Consider the following 21,884-nt stretch of genomic DNA (forward strand, 5'->3'; position numbering starts at 1 on the left):
CCCCATCCTCTTAAACATTTGCAAGATGATCCAACTTACAAACAGCTCCTTTGTATGTAAAGCTGAGCTGCCAACTTCAGGAGTTTCTGAATGTATAAAACTGCTTTGAAAGAAGATGCTCTCTGACTACAAGTCGTCTAAATTGTTTTTCCAAAGCCCTTGACTTCGGAAGAAGTTCTCCTGGGCACAAAGACAGAATGTGTCACTCCAGCACTAGGCCCTGAAGATGCTTTAGTAATTCTAATTTCCTGGTGAAATGGGAGCCAAGAGGGTCTCTAAACGAATTAAATTCAAGTCACGCCGACAGCTCGCTTGCTTTGTGCCGGGCACCGAGCCAAACACCTCCACATAATTTATCCCACTTAATCCACCCAACAATCCAGTGAGGTGGGCATCATTACCGGCTGTTTGCAGAGGAGGAAACCGAGGATCAGAGAGGTTAAACAACTCAGCCAAGCTGGCTAAGGAGCCCAACTTGAACAGAGGTCTCCTGTTTCCAAGTCACAAGCTCTTTCCACCACCTCCGAAAGCCCAGGTGTCAAGTTGTCTTAACTTCCCATGAATTTTTAAGGCTGCCGCAACTTCTCAGTAAGTTTAGGCTGCTGAAAATGGGAATTTCCGGGGGGCTGGGCGCTCGCACACACACTCCCCCACTGCAGCTGTCTCGCCGCAGGTATCCGATAAATAATTCCATATCGCTCGCGGAACAGGGAGGATTTATTGGCTCTGGAGTTCGTGCCAGGCCCAGGAAATGCCATCTTTGAAAGCCGAGAGGCGATTCGCCCTGGGAGCCGACAAGGACTGGCCGCCCGGCTTGGCTTGCTCCCCGCGGGCTGTGCGCCCCCTTGGCGCTCCGGCCCCAGATCCCGGTAGCGTGGGGCCCGCCGCGGGCGCCGGACTTGCGGGCTCTGCAGGTCGCGTCCGCCCCTGCCGGGGCCGGAGCGCACGCCCACGCCCCGCCGCGTCCCGGCCGTCAGCTCCGGCCGGCGCCCCACCCGGCCCGGCCCGCGCCCTCCCGCCCTCCCGCCCTCGCCGCACCAGGTGAGCGCGGCCCGGACGCCCCCTCCCCGCCCCGACGTGGCGCGGGGAACACCGGGGCGCCGCGTCCTCCCTCCCGCCCGCCGCGCGTCCGCCGCGCGCCCAGGGGACGGGTGGAGGTGGGGCGGCGCCGCGCGCGACCCCGGCCCGCGACCGCCCCGCAGCCTGTCCGCGGCCCGCGGGGGTCGCGCCCGTCCGTACCTGCAGCATCCGGGGGCGCAGAGCGCCCAGGTAGGTCGCGCGTGCGGGCGGCGCGGAAGCTCGCTCGCGGCGCGACCTGGCCGCCGTCTGAGCATGCCCAGTGCCGCCCGCGGGCGGCTCCCGCCGGCCGGGCTGGCCGCGACGGGCCCGGGCGGGGGGCGGGGGCCCGGGACGCCCTGCAGGACGCCCCCGCCCGCGACACGTCCCTGCCGGCCACCAGGCGCACTGGCCGCCGAGCTCAGGACAAGCCCGGAGCTACCTCGCGCATGCACGCAGGCACTCCTGCCACAACCATTTTGGGGCACCTACTGGGTCCCAGGCCCTAGGGAATTCATGCCTAGGACTGGCATCAACGAATCTTTGAAATGAAGAGTATTTTTTCACAGCGGGTCGGTGCCTGAGCGGGAGTCCTGCTGACTCCCGTTCCAGTGCTCATCCCTCTGCGGTTGGAAGCTTTCCCGGTAAAACCTTCCTGCCTTGGCTTATGGGGCCCCAATACCTCATATGTGCTCCGACCGCCTCTTCCACCTTGTTTCACATCTCCCTGGCTGCCGCCCACTTCCCCCTTGAGCTCCTTTCTGTAATGGAATACTCAGAGCTTAGCCATCCTCAGGGCATTTGCACACGCCTTTCTCCACGAGTGAGATGTCTTCACCCAGCTTTCCACGTGGCTGACTCCTCAGTGTACTTATGTACCCTTCCCGGATAGGCCTTACCTGGCCACCTTCTTAAATTAGCCCTCTGCTCCTGGCCACTTTCCCTGTCCTGAACCGACTGCAAAGCATGTATCGCTATTCATTTATTTAATTCGCTCAACAAGTTGTGATTGAGCAGCCACTCTGGTTTTATTTGCGTGGTACATATTGGTGAGCAAATAGACAAAAATCCTGCCCCTTGGTGGAGTGAGGAGTGCAGGGTGAGGAGGGAGACAGACGACAGACAATACACATAACCAATAAGCAATTCTACAGTATGTTAGAAGGTGGCAAGTTCTACAAGGAAAAGAGAGCGGGATGAGAGGGCTTGGAAATGAAGGGAGTGCAATTTGCAATGGGCTGTCCGGGTGGATCCTTGAGAGGTGACACTGATGTGACATTTCAGCCACGCTGATAAATGGGGAGAAGCAATCCTGGCAGAGGGAACAGACAATGCAAAGGTCCCCAAAGTGGCAGGGAACCACAAGGAAGGGCAGAACAGCAGGTCGAGGTCGGTGACGTTGGCTTCTCCTGTGGTTAGCATATATCTTATAGTGTATTTCTCTCTGGAATGTCACTGCAGTGTCCCAGTCTCAACAACAGTGCTTGGCACACAGGTGGTGCTCAAAAACTAATTGTTGAATGAATACGTGAAGGAAAGATGGCTGGAACCATTCTGTGCCCGACTGGGGTGCTGGAAGTCCTTGCCCCTTCGCCGCACTTCCTAGGCCCGTGTCACTGCAGCAGGCACCGCCCGAGTGTCGCGTCGGGAGAATTCAGATGGAGCCCGGGAGTCCCAGGGGCAGGTCCCGCCCGCGCCTGCGATCTGCCTTGGGTCGCTGGCAAAGCCCGGAGCCGCCTGGGCGGCCCAACACCCTTCGGACGGGCGGGGAGCACACGGAGCATGCTCGGAGCCAGGCTGGGCCCGAGCGCCCGGGAGGAGGAGCACGCTGGTGGGGCTTACAACACCCTCGTAGGGCCCCGCCCGCTTCTCCGCGCAGCCAGCCGCCGGCGGAGGAACTTGTCCCCTCTTGGCGACGGGCGGGGGCGTTCTAGTCTAGGTGCGGTGGGAAGGCGGGGAATGCAGAGTTTGAGGACAGCATTCTGTGTCCTTTTCTGGCTGCTGTGTGATCTGGGACAACCGTCTTACCCTCTCTGTGCCATACATAAAACGAGTAGCTACTGCTGCGGGCTGGACGGTGGGTGGTGTCTGCATAAAATCAAGAACGTGGACGTGTCCTCTCTGAAGCCCCTTTTCTTGAGTACCTGCATTAATTATCCGCCATCCGCACACCAGTTTGCCAGCTGCAAACTGGTTTGCAGTTTGCAGTGAGGAAACTGAGGTTAACCGACGTGTGAATTGTTGGAATTGCCTCAGTTTGCTGTACGATAGAAACTAGGCTGAAATCACATTTTTCCTTTCTCCACAGTCAACAGTCATTAGCTTAAACAATATTCTCAAGTTCAAGCTAGACATACCCATAAGCCTAAGGAAAAAGAAGAGCTCAATATTTTAAAAATCGTTCCTTTCAAGTGACCATAATAGAAACAGGAACAAAATGAAAGAATACTCCTTGAATTGCAAATAAACTAAATGCCCAACAATGGAGGAATGGTTACTTAGGTTATGGTATATTTGTTGAAATATTAACAATTTTACCCTGTAACTGGGGAGAGCAGATTGCCACAGGGGAAAACTATAGTACAATGTTAAGTGAAAAAAGCTTGAAAACGGAAACTATCTATGCTATAAATTATATAAAGACTGTGTATATGCTGTAGTTATGTAAAGACTATTACAAGGAAATATGGGAAAATGTAAATCTGATTTTTTGGTAGTGGGGTTGAGGTTTTAAAAAAGTTTATTTTACCTGTTACTTCACAATGTTTTGTCGCAATAATAAACCTTTTAAAAGATCAAATTAAAAATCATTGAAATTTTGCATAAGTCTAAGAATAACAACAAATGATTACCAAGCTCCTGCATTGTGATCACTGTTTTGTACTGATTCGCTTTTTAATCCTTACAATCACGCTACACAGTGGGTGTTTTTAGCTCATTTTTACAGTTGAGGAAACAATTTAGGAGATAGTTGCACAACTAGTTAAAGACAGGGTCAGTAACTGAATGTGAGTTGGGCTGACCTCTAAGCCTGGCTGCTAGCTTTTATGAAACATTGCCTCTCTGTTTGATATCTTACTATGATGATAAGAGAAGCCACATGCCATGTCACTTTAGGTCTTTTCTGCCTTATTTTCTGTACCCTTTGATGTCTTTGTATACTACAGATTACCTCTAACTATTCTGGCCTGTCATTGTTATATTTTTGAGGCCAAGATGTGAAAGTCCATTCTTTTAAGCTGCTGCACCTGGAGTGACTTGATGTTTTTATCCATGACAGTAGCTCTTATAAGCTCCCAAATCTTATGCATATGAGGTTTTTGGATGGACACATAATCTTCTTAGTCTGTGGTTGAACTCAGCCCAATCTAGAGCAAGTAAGGGCCCGGTCAGGAATAGGGTTCCACTGGGTCCCAGAAAATGAGGCCATTCCAGAAAGAACGCCCAATTTTGGGGGTCTAGTCACAGCATAACGGAACCGCACAATCCATGGGTTCTTCAGGAATTTGTTGTGACAAAAAAATATAGAGGTGATAGTCAATGATGTTTGCTGAAAGAAAGTTGGGGCCCTACTAGCAGCCCTCCCCCTGCTGATAAGCTCCAAAAAACTTTTAATAGTGCTGACAGCCTATGCTGGCCTAGAAATGCAAAAATTACAAAAAGCTAAAGAAGGTCATTTCACTGGAGAGAAAGAGAAGACACAAATGGAATATAGATCACTGGTAACACAAGTTAAGAGGAATGGGAGATGAGCAGCTGAACACAATTATTAGTAGCATTCCCAGAAGTTGCTATTCAGGCAGAAAATCTGGTGCCAGGCACTGCACACAGGCAATTGGCTGGGGGCATTTATAGGAAGAGTTTCCTGGAAGAATCACAGAGGACTGTCATTCACATCAAGGCTCAGGAAGTCTGGGCACCATGTGTACTGTTTCAGTGATTTACAGGGCGAGGCTCCCAGCTGAGATGCTAATGCTCATCAATTATTTGTGCTGTTAATGCAAGCTGGGGGGGTGGGGCAAGAACCCAGAATAACATGGGCAAGTGATGCTATAATAAATGAAAAGAACCTGACATAAAATGATATAACTTTAACTGTATAACTTACCAGCTTGAACTGTATAAAATTGCCATTTTGTGGGTCAATATGGTTGCATATCAGCAACTTCCTGTATTTCAACTTAATATGTGAGTAAAAAAAACAACAACTAGAAAATGTTCATAATGGTACCTGTATCTGAGTAGTGCAATTATAGTCAGAGAAGCAATATACAGATAGTATCTTTTACAAATCAGGACAATTCCAAGTCTCTGGGCATCCATTTTTCTTTATGTCTTTATAGTTCTCTGAATTTTGTCTTATAATAAGTGTGTGTTTCTTTTATAATCAGGAATACTGAAACAAATTTAAATGTTGGCAAGTCAAAGAAGAAATGATGTTAACAGAGGAAAAAATGGCTAGTCTGGAATTGTACAAAGATGTGAGAAGCTCCTCCCATAAAGGTAAAGTCTGCCCCGTCTGGGGACAGTGAGTTGCCAGCTTAGGCAGATGGTGGCAGGAGGTCTGTTCCTGGCCCAGAAGGGAGTGAGAGATGGAGAAGTGGTCAGTGGTCTGCGAGGAGCTTGCTAACAAAGTGTTTATCAGCCTCAAGACCTCGCATCCACAAAACCTGTGTCCTTGGAACTCCTGGAGTTGGTGGATCTCACCTTGAGAAATGCAAACTTTCAAGATTAAAGCTTTCTCCATTGAAAAATGGCTTTTGACTACAGATGATCACTGCAGAAGAGCAATTTTCTCTTTAAAGCTGAGAAAATAACATGAACACAGCAGGGAGATGAGGTTATTGTTGTCAATTAGACAGAGGATTCAGCCATTCATTACATTTTTATTAAGCACCTACTGTGCATCAGGCACTGCTCTGGATGCCTGGGATACATCATTGAAATAAAGGGAAATTCCTGCCTTGACAGGGCATGCTTTCTAATGGGGGAAGCATACGTTATACAATGAACATTAGAAGTAAGTGAATTACATTGTATGTTAAGAGAGAAGGATCATGGTGATGGGGGAAGAGAGAGGGCTGCAATTTTAAATATGATTGAGAAGGTGATACTTGAGCAAAGACCTGAAGTAGATGCTGGAAGAATTTAAGGAGATTACCTGGCAGAAGAAGCTTCTGGGTGGAGGGTATTCTGGGGCTGAACTAAAGACCCTCAGAGAAGCGTGTCTAGAATAAGGAGGCTGGTGGGACAAGGGGGAAAGCCTCAGGAGATGAAGTCAGAGAGGAGAGGGGCCAGAATCTGAGGGCCCTCCTAGTACTCAGCCTTTCACTCTGAGCAAGACAGAAGGCATACCCACCTAATGGCTGCCAAATGTGCTTGTCAACCCTTCAGAAAATGGGTCAACAACATTCGTTGTCCCTTTAGATAGCCACTCGATGCAATTTGATGGCAAACACAGATTCAAATAAAAGAGCTGAAATCATATAAAGGGTTAGCAGGATGATCCACCTTATACATATATTTCAAAATTTTACCATGGAAATGGAATGACAGAATTAAAAATTATCTTCTAGAACTCACAGAACTTCAAGAACACTTGTGTGAATCCTCAGGTTTGAAACAGACCGAGAACCAGACTGTAAAATACCCACAGATCACCACATATATTTGCTGCTATGTGAGAAAATGGAAATGCTAGACTAGGGACTTTGAGGTCCAGAAACTCAAATCATTGAGGATGCTCCATCAACTGAAGGCTATGGCTTTAGTGAAAAGACGATGAAAAAATGCAGAGACTGGAAGTTGGCCTCCGTGACTTAAGCAGTGGCCTTCCTGGAAAGGGATGGTATCATCTTATAAAACCCAGGGAGAACGGGTTTGCCAGGAGTCCCCAACCACATCTTTAAGGCTCATACGCTGAAAACAGAAGGAGGGTAATAGGGAATAGTCATACGGTGGTCATGTCTTTGTAAAAACCAGCAATGACAAAGAAAGCACTCACTAACCCTTAACAGAAAATTGTAGGAGGAGAGTCAGGAGAAATACTGAAGACAGCATCTCTCAAAGTGAGCTTCAAGAGTCATGTGTATCCAGATCATTTTGAGGGAAGGAGCCCTTGTGAAAAAGCAGATTCCTGGGCTCAGATCAGCCCCGAATCTCCCAGCATTGGGGCTCAGGAGTCTGTATTTTATAATTTACTCCTGAGAATCATACGCAAACAGATGCTTTATCACTTCTGTCCAATGCCTCTAATATATCTACACCAAGAACTTAGTCTGAATAATATATTTAGAAGACTGGAAATGTGACTAAGAGATTAGCATGGTCTTGTAGGCATTACTCATTCTTGGATAGATGGGACTAGGACTAGAGCATCAGCTTAATGCAGATGCAAGTGTCAGGCAGGGAAGGGGAAGGGTAAGAGAAGAAGATGAGGGGAAGGGCCTCTCTCAGGTGCAAAGAGGGACCCCCAGTTGTCAGGCTGTCTACCCTTGACCCTGGGTCTCTGGCTCCATCCATTTCAGCATGCCCTCCCAAGGCCAGGAGCAAGATAACTATATACTGGAGAGGAGGTGGTTATTGTGGTAGCTGTTTGCTAAGGAAAGTGAACTTTAAAATAAGAACATTGAAGTGTGTAGGAGACCCACGAAACTGGAAAGGGCATCCTAAAGAGGAACTGGATGAGTAGGGAAGAGAGAGATGGAAGTTTACTTTTTGCCAAAAACTCTTTAGTACTTTTTGAATTTCTACATATGATATATAACCTATTTTTAAAATAAATCAGTTCTCTCTGGAAGAAATAATGAAGTTTGCACGATATTGTTCTTAAAAAACTCACTATTTTGTTATGCATTTTGGCTCCCTCTAAATTTTGATTGGCAGAGCATGGGTTACTTGACCAAGGTCAAACCTCCAACTATGATCAGGACACAGCAATTTGCACCTTGCTTGAATGAAACAGCCAAATGTCAAGAACTCTCACTCCTATTGGAAATTCACACAGTTGTGGGAGGGAGCAGGGGGAAAAAAAGCTTTTGGAAGAGGATAAAAGAGAAAGAAAAAAAAATGATTCCAGTGACCTTGAGATCAGGAGTAATGCTTTCCTGGCAGAGCTGATAACGAAACGACCAGAGGAGATGTAGTGGTGATGGGGAACTTTGAGTCCCCAGATTTCTACTGGAAGCTGCATCTATGAAAAGATGATCATCTCAAAGCCTGTTCCTGCTTTGCTGATCATTTCATCCCTGAGAGGCTGGATTTGGGTCCAAGAGAAAGCTAAGCTTCCAGCCCTCCGAGGACTGCTGGGAGATACTGTGCAGCCTGCCCAGTGCGCTGTGTGACCTTCTAGCATTGCGTGGATGACACACCACAGGATTTCCTCAACTGCGCCCTGGCGTCCTGTGAGGATGCCTTTCTCATTTTTTCCATGGTACACACAGTCACTGCATCACAGTCCAAACAGACTGTCCAGCGATGCTTCTGTAAACATGAGTCACAAGTTAAAGGAATCTGTGTTCGGCCAGGGACAGCAGAGTTCCTAAGGCAAACCATCTTCACACAGGGGTTGTGGGTTGAACAGAGTCATATGATTTCCCAACAAGAAGATTGAACAATGCTCAGGGACTGACTTTGGGCAACTATCACCAAGGCTTCCAGAGATATTGTTCTCCTTTATCCCTAACTTCCTCTACTAGGGTAAAGGTCTCAGCTGTTGTATCAGCAGATGCCATCCTTTCCTCCTTTCTTCATCTCCTTGGGCTTCTTTTAGTTTGGTCCTTGTCCACCTTGATCTCCCCATCCCAAGCATGGGTCTAAACCTCTTTCTTGGTTCCCCCTGAAGAACGAAGGTTGCCCATATCAACCTCATGAAATGACTACCTTGGCCAGTCTCTGCCTGTTGAAATTCTTCTCATCCTTTAAGATCCATCACAGAAGCAACCTCCTCCCTGCTTCTCCCAGTGGTAATGAGCTCTCCCAGCCCTGCACCTTGGGACATTTAATCTGTTCCTCTTTTATGCCTTTCCTTTCCTACCTTCCTTCTTTTCTTCTTTCCTTCCTTTTTATTATTTAATTCTTTCAGGGGAAAGCATGAAGACAGTTCCCCACTATCACAAATGATGCAGTCAAGTTTCCTGGGGAAATCACAGGGACCAGCACATCCAGAGCACATCCAGAGCGAGGATGAGCCTCGCCCTGGGAAAAACACTTTCAGTATCATGATATCTCCCCTCCCAGATAAGAATTCTCTCATCACATTTTGATTTGCATTTTAGTTATCTGTGTGCATGCCTCTTTTGGAAGGTTCTTGGAAAACCCCTTGAAGGGGGCTAAAGATGGGTGAGCTGTGACTATTATTTCTGAGCAACATATACAGAGCTGATGAGCCTCTTCCGAAAAATTGCTTGCCTTTCTGCAGTGAGCAAGAAGAGATATTATACCTAAAGGTTCTTTGTCAAAAGTCCTTTTGGAATTATACTTGCTGGCTTGATAATCAATTGATAGGTGGTAGAAAAAGAGACACAGATAGATAAGGGAAAACATTGTCCAACAGTGTCCCAAGTAAGACATAATTAGTCAGTGATTGGACAGCAGCGTGCACTCTCAATTTCTTACTTATGGGAAACAATTAGAGGTGTTAGGTCATTTCTCTCCCACGCCATACCTGAGAGTCACCTGATTGTGCTAGCAGAAGTTCTGTTGCAGGTCTGTTGGACATGGACACACCTATTTGTTGTTTACCTGTGTTTGTTGCTGAATGAGCTAATTCCAAACCAGTGCTGGGGCCCATGACCCCAATCCTTAGGCAGAAGGCCCAGGAACGACAGGGTAAGTAAAATTCATCATGGAAATTATCAGGGAATAAAAGGAGACTCAAGACCTTAACCAGCCTCTGGTGTCTCATGGTTTCGATTTCACAGCAATCTAGAACCATAGACAGTCTGAACCAGGAGTAGCTGCCCCAATTTTGTCAGCCTCTATGACAATACTTTCTCCTTACGCTGGAGGGCAAATGCACTGAAGACAGCTTTCATATCTCTTTCAAGCTTGTGCAATCGGCAGTAGCCAGCTTTCTCTGATTGTGGTGGACCCCAAGACCCCGCCTTCTGCATTTGAACTCCACTAGATTCATACTTAACATATTATATGCCACTGAGTAGTTGCTACACGTCCCACCCAACTACCTCCCAACTTTGAACTTTCTCACGTATTTTGTTCGTAGCCAACAATTCTAGATAGAATCAGATACTTATCGAGCATCTGATGAGTGAGTGATTTTGAAATTGGATTACTTTTTTGATATAAAAAGTCAGGGGGTTTGGCCTGGCTTGGTTAAGGTCAGTGTATTTTCCATTATGCTTGTTTCAATGATGTTAACCATGGATATACTTCTGGTAAATAGTTCAAATGTCAACTCACATGAGGGAAAATTTTCCCAACAGTATTATCTAGAGTCTTCTCAGATTTTCTGGGCTGTTATAAACCACGAGGTCAGCCTTTGTAGTTGATGTTGGGTTCCTGACCCAAACACAGCCTGTGCCAGTTATGAAAAAAGAAAGTCAGTTTTCCATGGTTTGGATAAAGAGGTGACCGTGGGAACATGCACAGCTCTGCCTCCAGTGCTGCTGAACTCACTGATGGAAATGCCAACCCAGCCTGGCTTTCCTGTGCACCCGCACGGAAATGGGGATAGACAAGGACTGTCAAGCAAGAGGAAATTGAGCAGGAGTAAGTGGAGCCATTCTGCAAGACCCTATGCCAACCTAGGCATATGGAGCAGAGAGGACAGTATTGGTCCCATTCAAGAGGGAAAATCTCTTTCTAATTATGTATTAGAAACACTAAAGTAATTGTGAAGACTGTGCTGTATAAGAAAAAAAATATGGACCCACTCTATTCAAAGGAAAAAATCCAAAATATGGATAAAAGCTTAAGAACAGACATGGGTCATGGAAGTACTGACAATAATTGCTAACCATATAAAATAAGGGACGGACTGAATACATAATAGCATGTCCCATTGATTTGAGTATTTTATAACTCATAAAATATTTTACAAGGAGTTTGTAATGACATGGGAAATGCTAATGATATAATTTCAAAGAAAAATGTAAGACAAAGCTGTACTTATAGCATAAATTTGTCAAGAAAAACACATTTGTGCACATTAAAATGTCTGAAAGAAAATGCACTAAAAGGCTAAAAGTAGCTATTTCTAGATAATAAGATAACCAATGATTTTAATTTTCTTCTTTGTATTTTTTGAATTTTCTACAACACACACATAGTACTTCGAAAATGAAATTGAATAACAACAGCAAAATCTATGTAACCATTAACACACGCAAAAATTTAACTTTGCTCCCAGGTAATTATATGAGAACATTTTTATGTCAGGCTGAATATAGCACCAACCGTAGGAACTTCACGACTCTCCCATGGCAGGTTTAGCCATGGACCCAAGATGTTCACAATCTCTTTCTCTGGGAAACTACCCTGCTTACAGTTCTGCTGAGCCCTGGGGATCCCTGTGTGCTCTGGGATTCCTTAAGAATTCCCTCCTCCATATTGCCCCCTATAGTCTGACAGTGACTTCAGATTATTTTAAGGCAGTGGTTCTCAAACCCCAGCTTTCAAAGGGCTGCATCAAAATGGAAGAGTCTTTAGGGAAGGGACTTTGTGGGTTTGGTACCCTCACTCCATCCCAGGACTGGCAGATAGCAAGAAGACCTTAAGAAATATTTACTGAATAAGTGAGCAAAAAAGATCTTGGGAGATTCTTTAAAATATAGAGTCCAAGACCTCACCTCTGGAGATTCTGAGTTGGTTGCTCTGGTGGGGTCCAGGAGACCACATCATCATTAAGCCCCCACAGTGGTACTGAAGCAAATGGACCACATTTTCACCTCAGGGCCTTCAGTTTTCCCTGTTATCCAAAGAGCTCATTGGACAATTTCCCAGCTAGCTGTACCTCAGCATCACCTGAGAAGCTTGCTAAAAATTAGTTCCTTGACCTGTTGGATCTGAAAATCTCCACAGGTAGAGCCTCACAATCTATGATATTAAGAAGCTCCTGGGCATATATGATGCATCCTGTCCATGGACTGGAGGGCATTTGGAAACCACTGGCCCCACCGATACAATTCTCTCAGAGTCCTTTGGCGGCCAAACACCCTTTTTTCTCACATTCCAGAGCAAAGAACAAACACCTGCTTCAGTTAAACCTTACCACCCTACCCTTTAAGGCCTTTTGAAAAAAGGCTTTCATTATTCTTGCAAGAAGCATTTGTTAGGGATTTCTCTCAAGTCCAAATTTCTCATCTGTCCTACAGAGACGTTGGTGACACCTGCCTCCCAATGGCTGTGAAAGCTGAATGGGGTATGGTGAATGATGGTTCCTTGAAACAGAAAACACCATGCAAATGATTCTTAAGCCTCTTATCATAAATGTGTCATGCAGGAGTTTAAAATGTTTTGTCTATTTTTAACTCCATCAGGATTAAGTGAGTTATATTGTTCTTCCAAGGAAAAGAGCCAAGACTTTGGAACTCTTCCACAAAATATTTCAGGAATTGAGAACCCTGGTTACATTTCCAGCTCCTATGGTACAAGGCCCTGCGTGATCTGGGCCCAGCATCACCTGTGTCCTTCCCTTCTCCCTCCTCCTCCTCCTGCCTCTAAGTTTCAGCAGTTCCCAAACACTAATGCACTATGCTAGTTTACTCCTTTTACTAGCCCTGGCTTTAGCCGTGTACTGCATCTAGAATGTTCTTTATTCTTGTTAAGCCTCATGCACCTGGACATTCCTTGAACCTTTAGTATCTCTGTGAAATTGACGAGCCCCTCTTTTGAACCCCTGCTGGATGCTTATCCCAGCACCTGCACTTAGGTATTTAAAGTCTCCATTTGCCACTGAGTCTAAGCTCTTTGAGGGCTTGGCATTATTCACTCTATGTCTCTAGCTCTGAACTCAGTGCCTGGTACAAAGAAGGAACTAATAAAAAGTATTTGTTGATAGAATGTGTGAAAGTCAGAGGGATCTCTTGGGCAGGTTTTAAACTTCTGGAGAAAGGTGTGCTCACACCTGGCAGCTGTCACAGCTCTCTGATTCTAGTTTCAGGCTCTTGCCCTTTGCCCTTTTCTCTTCAGTGTAGAGACTTATGAAAATCAGGCAACTCACAACAACTGCTTGCCTGATCTTTTTCTGAGGGTGTAGACAGCAGGTTTAGAAGAGTTTGTTTAAGTGGGCATTACATGTAAGCGTAATATTTGAAGTAAATGGCTAGCTTAAAGGACCAGTTCTCAGTTTCTGGGATCTACCTGACATCTCCAGCTGGATGTTCCACAATCACTTCAAACTCAACAAGTCCCAAACAAGTCCCAGTCTCAACTAGCCTGTTCCTACATCACAAGCATATTCTTCATTCGTTGACCATCTGTCCAGTTGCCCAGACTCCAGTTCCAAGGTCTCTCTCTTGCCATCCAAACAAATGGCAAGTCCTCTCCATTCTATCCCCACTGTGTTTCTCAAGTTCTTCCAGAGCTCTACCCTCAATTTCAGGACGTCCTCATCTCTCACCAAGACTCTTGCAAATAGCCTCCCCATTGGTCTTCCAGCATCCTCTCATTTTTTTTTTCTCGAAATACTGGTAACAGGTCAATTCTGCTAAGGCGCAGGTTTGAACAAGTTATTCCTCTGCTCAGAAGTGCACAGTGGTCCCCCATGGTCTATTTCTGCACAAAGCCTAATCTCCTTAGTCTGCATCATGCTTGATGGTAACAAACCCATCCAATCAGAGGCGAAAACTTGGGAAGTAAGAATGTGAGGAGGAGACAACAAGGGGCGTTCATTCATTCAACAAATAATGATTAACACTCATCATATGTCACACACTCTTCTAAATGCTAGGAATACAGTGAAATCCCTGACTTGCTGGAGCTTACATATGAGGAGAAAGAAGGACATCTGCTTCTAACATGACCAGGTAAACAGAACTCTCTCCTGAATGATGAAGAATGTGGTAGATTGTGATATTGGCCCTGATTCTTCCTTCCTCCTTCTATCCAGGTTCTTTGCCATGGAACTTTTCGGTTCCTCCTACTGGAAGTAGACATACATCCCCCAGCTTGAGTTTGGAGCCAGCCACATGGTTTCTTTGGCCAATGGGATGTTAGTAGGTGTGATGCAATCATAGGCTTGAAAGATGCTTGTGCGGGTAAGCTTGAACCTTGCTTTTGCTTCTGCCCTGAAAAGAGCATGTGTCATCTATACTGCTGGTCCCCAAAGAAGGAAAAATATGAAGCAGAACCAAACTGGGACTAGATTGTTGTTTTAAGACAGAGTTCTGGAGTGGTATGTTAGGCAGCATTATTGGGGCAACAGGTGACTGATACAAGGAGATTTAATTGCATCCTTCATGAGATCTACTTGAAACTCTTGCGTTGGTGGTGATATTCCAAAAGGATTGGGCTACTTTAAGGAGGGTGCTCATAGTTCCTTACTTCCAGCACCTAAGAAACCTGCGTATGGCTGCTTCTTGCAATCTGAAAGAGTCCAACTAAGATAATGTCCCTCTACCTATTGTAAAAGAGACCTTGAGGGGAGAAGTTGTTCTTCACTGCCACAGCCTAGTATACCCCACTAGTTTAGTGGAACTAAATGAAACCTCTGTCAAGATTAACAAATGTAATGAATCAATCTGCCCTCGGTCCTCTCTTGCAAAATCCTTTTCCATGCAAGAGAGTATTATGAATTCAGTTTATCTGTCTTCCTAACCCCATCCCCCACCCACCACTCATGGTGCCTGGAAGGAACTTTTTTTTTCTATAGCATTTTTTAAAATTAATTTTTAAATTAAAAAAAATACAACAAACACAAAAATATAACAAACAAAAAACATGATTAACTTTTGATCATTCCATTCTACATATATAATCAGTAATTCACAATATCATCACATAGTTGCATATTCATCATCATGATCATTTCATAGAACATTTGCATCAGTTTAGAAAAAAAATAAAAAAACAATGGAAAAAAATTCATACATACCATACCCCTTACCCCTCCCTTTCATTGATCACTAGCATTTCAATGTACTAAATTTATTTTAACATTTGTTCCCCCTGTTATTTATTTTTATTCCATGTATTTTACTCATCTGTTGATAAGGTAGATAAAAGGAGCATCAGACGCAAGGTTTTCACAATCACACAGTCACATTGTGAAAGCTGTATCATTATACAATCATCTTTAAGAAACATGGCTACTGGAACACAGCTCTACATTTTCAGGCAGTTCTCTCCAGCCTCTCCATTACATCTTGACTAACAAGGTGATAATCTATTTAATGCATAAGAATAACCTCCAAGATAACCTCTTGACTCTGTTTGGAATCTCTCAGCCATTGACACTTTATTTTGTCTCATTTTGCTCTTCCCCCTTTTGGTTGAGAAGGTTTTCTTAATCCCTTGATGCTGAGTCTCAGCTTATTCTAGGATTTCTGTGCCACGCTGCCAGGAAGGTCCACACCCCTGGGAGTCATATCCCATATAGACAGGGAGAGGGCAGTGAATTTGCTTGTTGTATTAGCTGAGAGAGAGGCCACATCTGAGCAACAAAAGAGATTCTCTTGGGGGTGACACTTAGGCCTAATTTTAAGTAGGCTTGACCTACCCTTTGTGGGGTTAAGTTTCATATGAACAAACCCCAAGATTGGGGGCTCAGCCTATAGCTTTGGTTGTCCACACTGCTTGTGAGAATATCAAGAATTCAACTTGGGAAAGTTGAGTTTTCCCCCTTTCTCACCATTCCCTAAAGGGGACTTTGCAAATACTTTTTTATTCACTGTTCAAATCACTCTGGGATTTATCGGGGCATCCCTCTGGAAAAACCAACAAAATCTCATGCCCTACTCAAGTTTCCATGTACTTATGGTGTTCAATTAAGCTGTCTACATAAGTTATATTAGGAAATGCACTAGTCAAAATATAAATTTTGTACCAAATAAACATTTTTTTGCTTTAGTCTCACACGTAAGTTAAAAGTTTAAAATATTAATTACTATTAATTTCCATCACCCTGCAGTCATGACATTCCTATGTGGAAGGAACTCTTGAGGCATTGGGTTACAAAGTCAAATAAGACATAACTGATCTTTGTCCTTATGGAGGTCACAGACCAATAGGAGACCATTAGTGAACTTTTTACAAGATTGTGAGATAAAATCTACCGAGAAGTAAAAGGAGAATACTGAGGGAACACAGATTAATCCAGTCTTGTGAGTAAGGGAAGATTTCATGGATAAAATGACTCTTGAGATGAGGCAAGAAGGAATTGACCAGGAATAGAAGGGAGAGGATATTCTACGAAGAAAGGGAAACAAGTACGTAAATGTAAGGCCATTATGAGGGTGTGTGTATGGGAGAGGGTGTTCAATGGCAGGAAATGAGGTAAAAAGTCAGGCTATGGTCAGACATGAAGGGCCTCATGTGCTACGGTAAGGAGTCTGGACTTTGGGCAGTGGAGAACATTGAAGATTTTAGGCAGAGGAGTGAGCCTATTTAAAAGATCCCTCTGGTAGCAACGACTTGGAAAAGAATGAGGAAGCTTGATAGGTCAATGCAGTAAAAATGGGGAAAATTAAGAGGACCTGGAGTGCTGGTGAAAAACTAGAGAAGGGAAGGGATTGGAGAGTTAGGAGGCTAAATTGATAGGTCTGGTGACTTCAGGTGTCCCACCTGGGAGGTTGCGGGTGTGGGAGAAGGAGGTGTCAAGAACAACTCCCAGGTTTCTGCTTGAGCAACAGGGTGGGTGCTGGTACCACTCACTGAGTTGGGAAGTCTTGGCTTATGATCATAAAGAGGGGGTGAGTTCCTTAGGCTCATGTGGGTCAGGAGGAACTGTGGGGCCCCCTGGTGTATGTCTTGTGGGCAGTTGTACCCCTAGAACTCAAGGAGAGATGTGTACTTGGGTGTCATGAGTAGGTGGTGGTTTAAACCTGCCTAGAGCTGGTGCTTGCCAAAACCCTGCAGAGTCATCCCCATATGTTGGAGACGATTTTGGAACTCCAGAAGGATCCCTAGATGGCATCTAAAGAGGTTATCCTAGGTAATCCCAGGCAGGGATGATCCTTGTTCACCCTTGTGTCCCCAAGAAGCCTTTACAGGGCTCAGTGATGTTGGATGAATGAATGAGTGAATGAATAAGGTCCCTAGTTCTTTGGTAGTCAGAGATGAGAGCCAACATCATCAGGCCCCATTAACTTGGGTGATCCTGTAGATACGAATTGAGTAAAATTTTATTCAGAATTGCCATAATGGCATACTTTCCAGAGATCCTCTGCCAGTCTTCTTTATTGTACCACCCATACCATCCATTCAAGATGGAGGTTCTCAAGACTTTGTGTGAATTAGAATCACTTGGGGGAGAGGAGACAGTCCTGAAAATACAGATTCCCAGACCCCATATGCAGAAATTTTGATTTAGAAGGACTAGGTGGAGCCTGGGAATCTGCTTTTGAAAGACACCCCTGAAGTGGTTCTGATGCGCATGGAATATGGACCATATTTTGGGGAAAGCCACTTGGGCTGGATATTTTCCATTTCTGACTCCAGATCTATTCTCTGCTTTGATTGACTCTGCTCTGTTTCCTGGGAGGCTGCCTTTTGTGACCTGCAGCTCCCGGGATCCTTGAGCCTCTGGCTCTACTTGGGTTCAACTAAGGGGAGGCAAAAGTAGGAGATGAGCAGGAGGAGAGAGAGAGGGCAGGCATTGGTCCCCTGACCCTCTTCCTTCCAGGCTGTGGTCCGGCTATGGCTGCCTCCAAGCCAGCTCCACTCTCATAGCTTCAGCTTCACCAGGTTTTGTCCCAACTCCCTTCTCTCACTTCTACAACCTCCCTTCCCACAAGGCTAGTCTCTGGGTGCCTCCCCAGATTTACCTCCTTTAACCCTGCCCAGATCTCTCTAAATAATTCTTTCATTACTCTCCAATTACTCCACTGTGCCCTCCACTTCCTGCTGGGACAGAAAAAACCCCAACCAACCAAACAAAAAAACATTGACTGGAAAGAGTCAAGAATTCTGGGCTCAGTTCAGTTCAGTTCAATTCAATTCAGCAAACATTTACTGAGCGAGGTCCTCTGTGCCAGGCTCTATGCCAGGAGCTGGGGCTATGGTAGATGACTTGGACATGGTACTAGCCTGCAAAGAGTTCATAGCTCAATGGGAGGCCAGATCCCCAGAAGGCTGAGTGATGTTGGGGGAACAGTTAGGGTCATGTCGAAAGTGCAGGGAGTACCAGTGACTCTGCTAGGGATGATGGGCACCAGAGGCTCCCAGAAGAGGTGGCAAATAGAATTTTGGAGGGCAGAGAAAGAATGTGAAAGACCAATTCAGTCAGGCATAGGCAGAGAATGAAGCTGTGAGCCACAACATCTGGAGTAGATGTGGAATTGAGGCTGGAATCATCATGCCCCAGTCTGCTGGGCATGCAACAGAGTCTTGAACCATGTCCCAGGGGTTCAAGACAGGGACTAGCCCGGCACCTCATCTGTGTGGGCTGAGTGGGCCTCCTATCCTTTCCCAACTACAGTGATTTGGGCTCCTCTCCCTGTAGGGAAGGTCAAATTCACCACCCTACTAAGCCTCCCCTGTGTCTCTCCAGAGAAAGGAATAAGGAAATAGGGAGACTGGCTGAAGTAATGAGCCTGGGGATTATGAAGTTAAGCCAAGAGAAAATCTCTGGCTGGTGTGTGCAATAGACCTCCCATTTGGGAATCCTGATTCCACAAACCATCTCCATTGACTTTAAAGGAGGATGAGTCTGGCAAACTCCTATTCATCCTTCAAAGGCCAACAGAGATTTTACCTCCTCCAAAAGGTCTTCCTGGAACCCACTAACAGTGTTTCCTCTTTTCAATTCATCATAGTCCCTGGCAATTTATATGATCACCAGACTATCTAGCTGCCTTTACTTAGACCCTCCAGGACATGGCTCTGCCTGTTGGTCTCTTTCTCCTCAGGACCCAGCACTGGGCCCAAGGCACTTTAGGGCATCAGAAAATATTTGCTGAACTGTCTTAAAAGGTATTCTTGCTTCAATTTAATAAATAGTATAATAAAAATGATATTATCTGCACTATTTAAAGAATGAGGAAACTGTGGCCCGCCCATAAATAACAAAGCTGAGTTGGGACTCGAAACCAGATACATCTGCTGATTCCGAGAGCTGGAGAATACATGGCCCTGCTGGCCTCATTCACACAGGCACCTCGTAGGGCGCTGACCAGCACTTCTGAGTGAGAAGGTGGAGAGCCAGTATCAACCAGCACTCCTTCCTGGCTAGGAACTACTCAGAAGACTGCATTAGCATCAACTCACTCAATCCTGAAACAGCCTTGGGGGTTACGTGTATGATCATCGCAGAGTTTACAAATTATGAGACAAAGTCTCAAGTGGTTGAGAAAGGTCATACCAAGATTGATTCCAGAGTCCATGCTCTAACCTGCTGTACTTTTCTCAGGGAACATGACACCAACTTCGGATTTAAGAGGAAAGAGAATGCAAAGGCAATATGTATTGTGTTAGTAAGAAGTTTATAGACACAAATATGCCTCTAAATCACAGCACAAATACAAGAAAAATCCTGGAATATGCTTCCTAAAGTATATGAATTGAGAGTTTTGGAAAATTTAGAGTATTACAGGATAAATTGCACAGGCCTGGTGCCATGTGCTCTCTCTGCTTCTGAGAAGCTTTGTGTTCCTGGATATGTACCTTTTCCTTTCTGAGTTTCATCTCTGTTTCCCCATCTCCTTTCTTCCAGATCTCTTAGGAAGGTATTGCCTTTTGCATTGCGAAGTACAGGTAGTATGTATCAAGCACATAGTCTTTTAGTGCCCTCTGTTGCTCAGTTATGGCACTGTCAGTGGTCTGGTTTTCTTGATTGGATGCACTTTATAGAAAGGTGGGACTGCCTCTGCCTAAAAAGAGCAGCGAGTAGCAAAATATGGGAAGTCCACAGTGACATAAAGCAAAAGCCGGTCCTGCCTCATCCCATCAAGGCTTAGAAGTCTTGTTAATTCAGCCCACACAGTCTCAATTATTTTCCTAAGTGCTTGCTCCCACGTGCCCATGCATGCACTCTCTCTCCACTCCCACACAGCACCGCCTCTATTATGAGAGTTATCACATTGTATGGTAATTGCCTGTTGACACATCTGCCTTTTTAAGTGCAAGACCTGGTGTCAACTCACCTTTATTCTGTCCCCTACCCCCTTGCAGAATGTATGACAGATAGATCCTCAACTCGACTTGTTCAACTTATTGAATGGGGGATGAATGGATAGAATGAATGAATGAACGAACAAAAAAAGAGAAAATAAGGCTGGGGATGGAGGCGGGGGGTGGGCAGTGAGTGGGGAACACTTTGCATTTGGAACCGGTGAACCTCAAGTTCAGCCAGCTTCCCAGCTGATCTCACAGTGTGCTGGCATCTGTTTGAATTCAGGTGGGAAGGAGGATTATGACAGGTAGGGGATGCAAGACGACTTTTAGGATGCTGCTTAGGGGTGCTGGTTATGTGGGGTGTTCATCTCGTGAAATTTTGTTAAGTGCTTATGTGCACCGAAGCTTTGCGCAGATTTCTGTATGTTACACTTCGGTAAAACAGTCACATAAATCTCATTTGAGAGGGGTAGAGGACATTTTCAGTTTCTTTGTGCCTTGTCCCAGAAGGCAGGTTATTAAGTTCTATGAAACAGTTGTCCCCATCTGCTGTCTTATAGTTAACTTCTGACCATTCCACTCTATTGATCTCTTAAACCAGATGCAAGGATCTTTTCAGTCCTTGCTTCTACCTCGTTCTTGAAATGCTTCTTCCCCTTCACTTCCGGGAACGATGTTCTCTTGGTTTGTTGCTGTTTTTGGCTACAGCTCAGTCTCCTTTATAGGTATTTCTTCCTTGAAGAACCATTCCTCAATGCTCCTGAGGGTTCAATGTTGGACTTGCCCCATTTCTAACTCTCAATTCTCCCTGGATGACCCTATCCATCCTCATGACTGTACTGACCAACTCTGAGCTGATAACTCACAAGTAAATATCTCCAGCCCCTACCTCTTGCCTGAGCTGAAGACCATTTGTCCACCTGCTCTTTTGACACCTCTACTTGAACACCTCAGTGGTGACCTCACTCAGCATGTCCCAGGATGGAATCCACTTTCTCCTCCCACCCCACTCCAAAAGTGCATTCTTCCTTCTGTGTTCCTCATTTCAGTAGCTGCCTCATCATCCACCTGAGAATCAGGCTTAAAGTTCCTGGGATAGACTATACTGTTGTTTAGCAAATATTTACCCTCCCTTCTTTTTCTGTCTTGGAGCAGAGTCTACTTCTGCACCCGTTGACTTTGGACTTGCCATGGGATTGCTTTGAACAAAGGAGCAACCATCTGGCAGTTTCTAATAGAAGCTGGTGGCGTCAAGCCAGGGGGCATCCATGTTTTTGCTTGCCCCTGGTGCTCCTGCGACCTGTTACAAGAGGAGCATGCCGCAGGTAGTTGCGGCTCCTTCCACCCGGGCCCTGAATGACTGGCATGTAGGGCAGACCTCAAATTTACCTACAGCCTAAAGAGTGGAGCCCAGCTGACTCACAGATCCATGAGCAGGAGTTAAATATTTGTTTTTGTAAGCCACTAAGAAGTAAATACTTTTCCAACTCCTTCATTCCCCACATTTAACCAAGACTTGTCAATCCTGCCTCCTAAATCTGTCTTGCTGCATCCAATTCCATTTTCCACTGCTACTGCCCTGGCCCAGGATTTTATCA

At 45.4% G+C, this 21,884-nt stretch overlaps 1 protein-coding gene and 1 non-coding gene across 7 annotated transcripts in view; both read right to left on the minus strand.

The window, feature by feature from the left end:
• The window catches only part of PTPN3 (protein tyrosine phosphatase non-receptor type 3), a 183,320-nt gene that overhangs the window by 110,785 nt on the left and 50,651 nt on the right, over positions 1-21,884 (minus strand). Inside the window, exon 1 of one of the 6 annotated variants that reach the window (XM_077141478.1) lies at positions 1,240-1,341. The exons of the other annotated variants lie outside the window; for them this stretch is intronic. The gene's annotated coding sequence lies outside the window, so the exon portion shown is untranslated. Of the gene's footprint in view, positions 1-1,239; positions 1,342-21,884 lie in introns of those variants that run through there. 6 annotated transcript variants of the gene reach the window in all.
• LOC143675279 (U1 spliceosomal RNA) lies at positions 9,137-9,302 on the minus strand. The gene has a single exon (XR_013171516.1). It is a non-coding gene; the product is annotated as a U1 spliceosomal RNA (small nuclear RNA).

Source organism: Tamandua tetradactyla, chromosome 2 (assembly GCF_023851605.1).
Source record: "Tamandua tetradactyla isolate mTamTet1 chromosome 2, mTamTet1.pri, whole genome shotgun sequence".
NCBI classification, from domain to species: domain Eukaryota; kingdom Metazoa; phylum Chordata; class Mammalia; order Pilosa; family Myrmecophagidae; genus Tamandua; species Tamandua tetradactyla.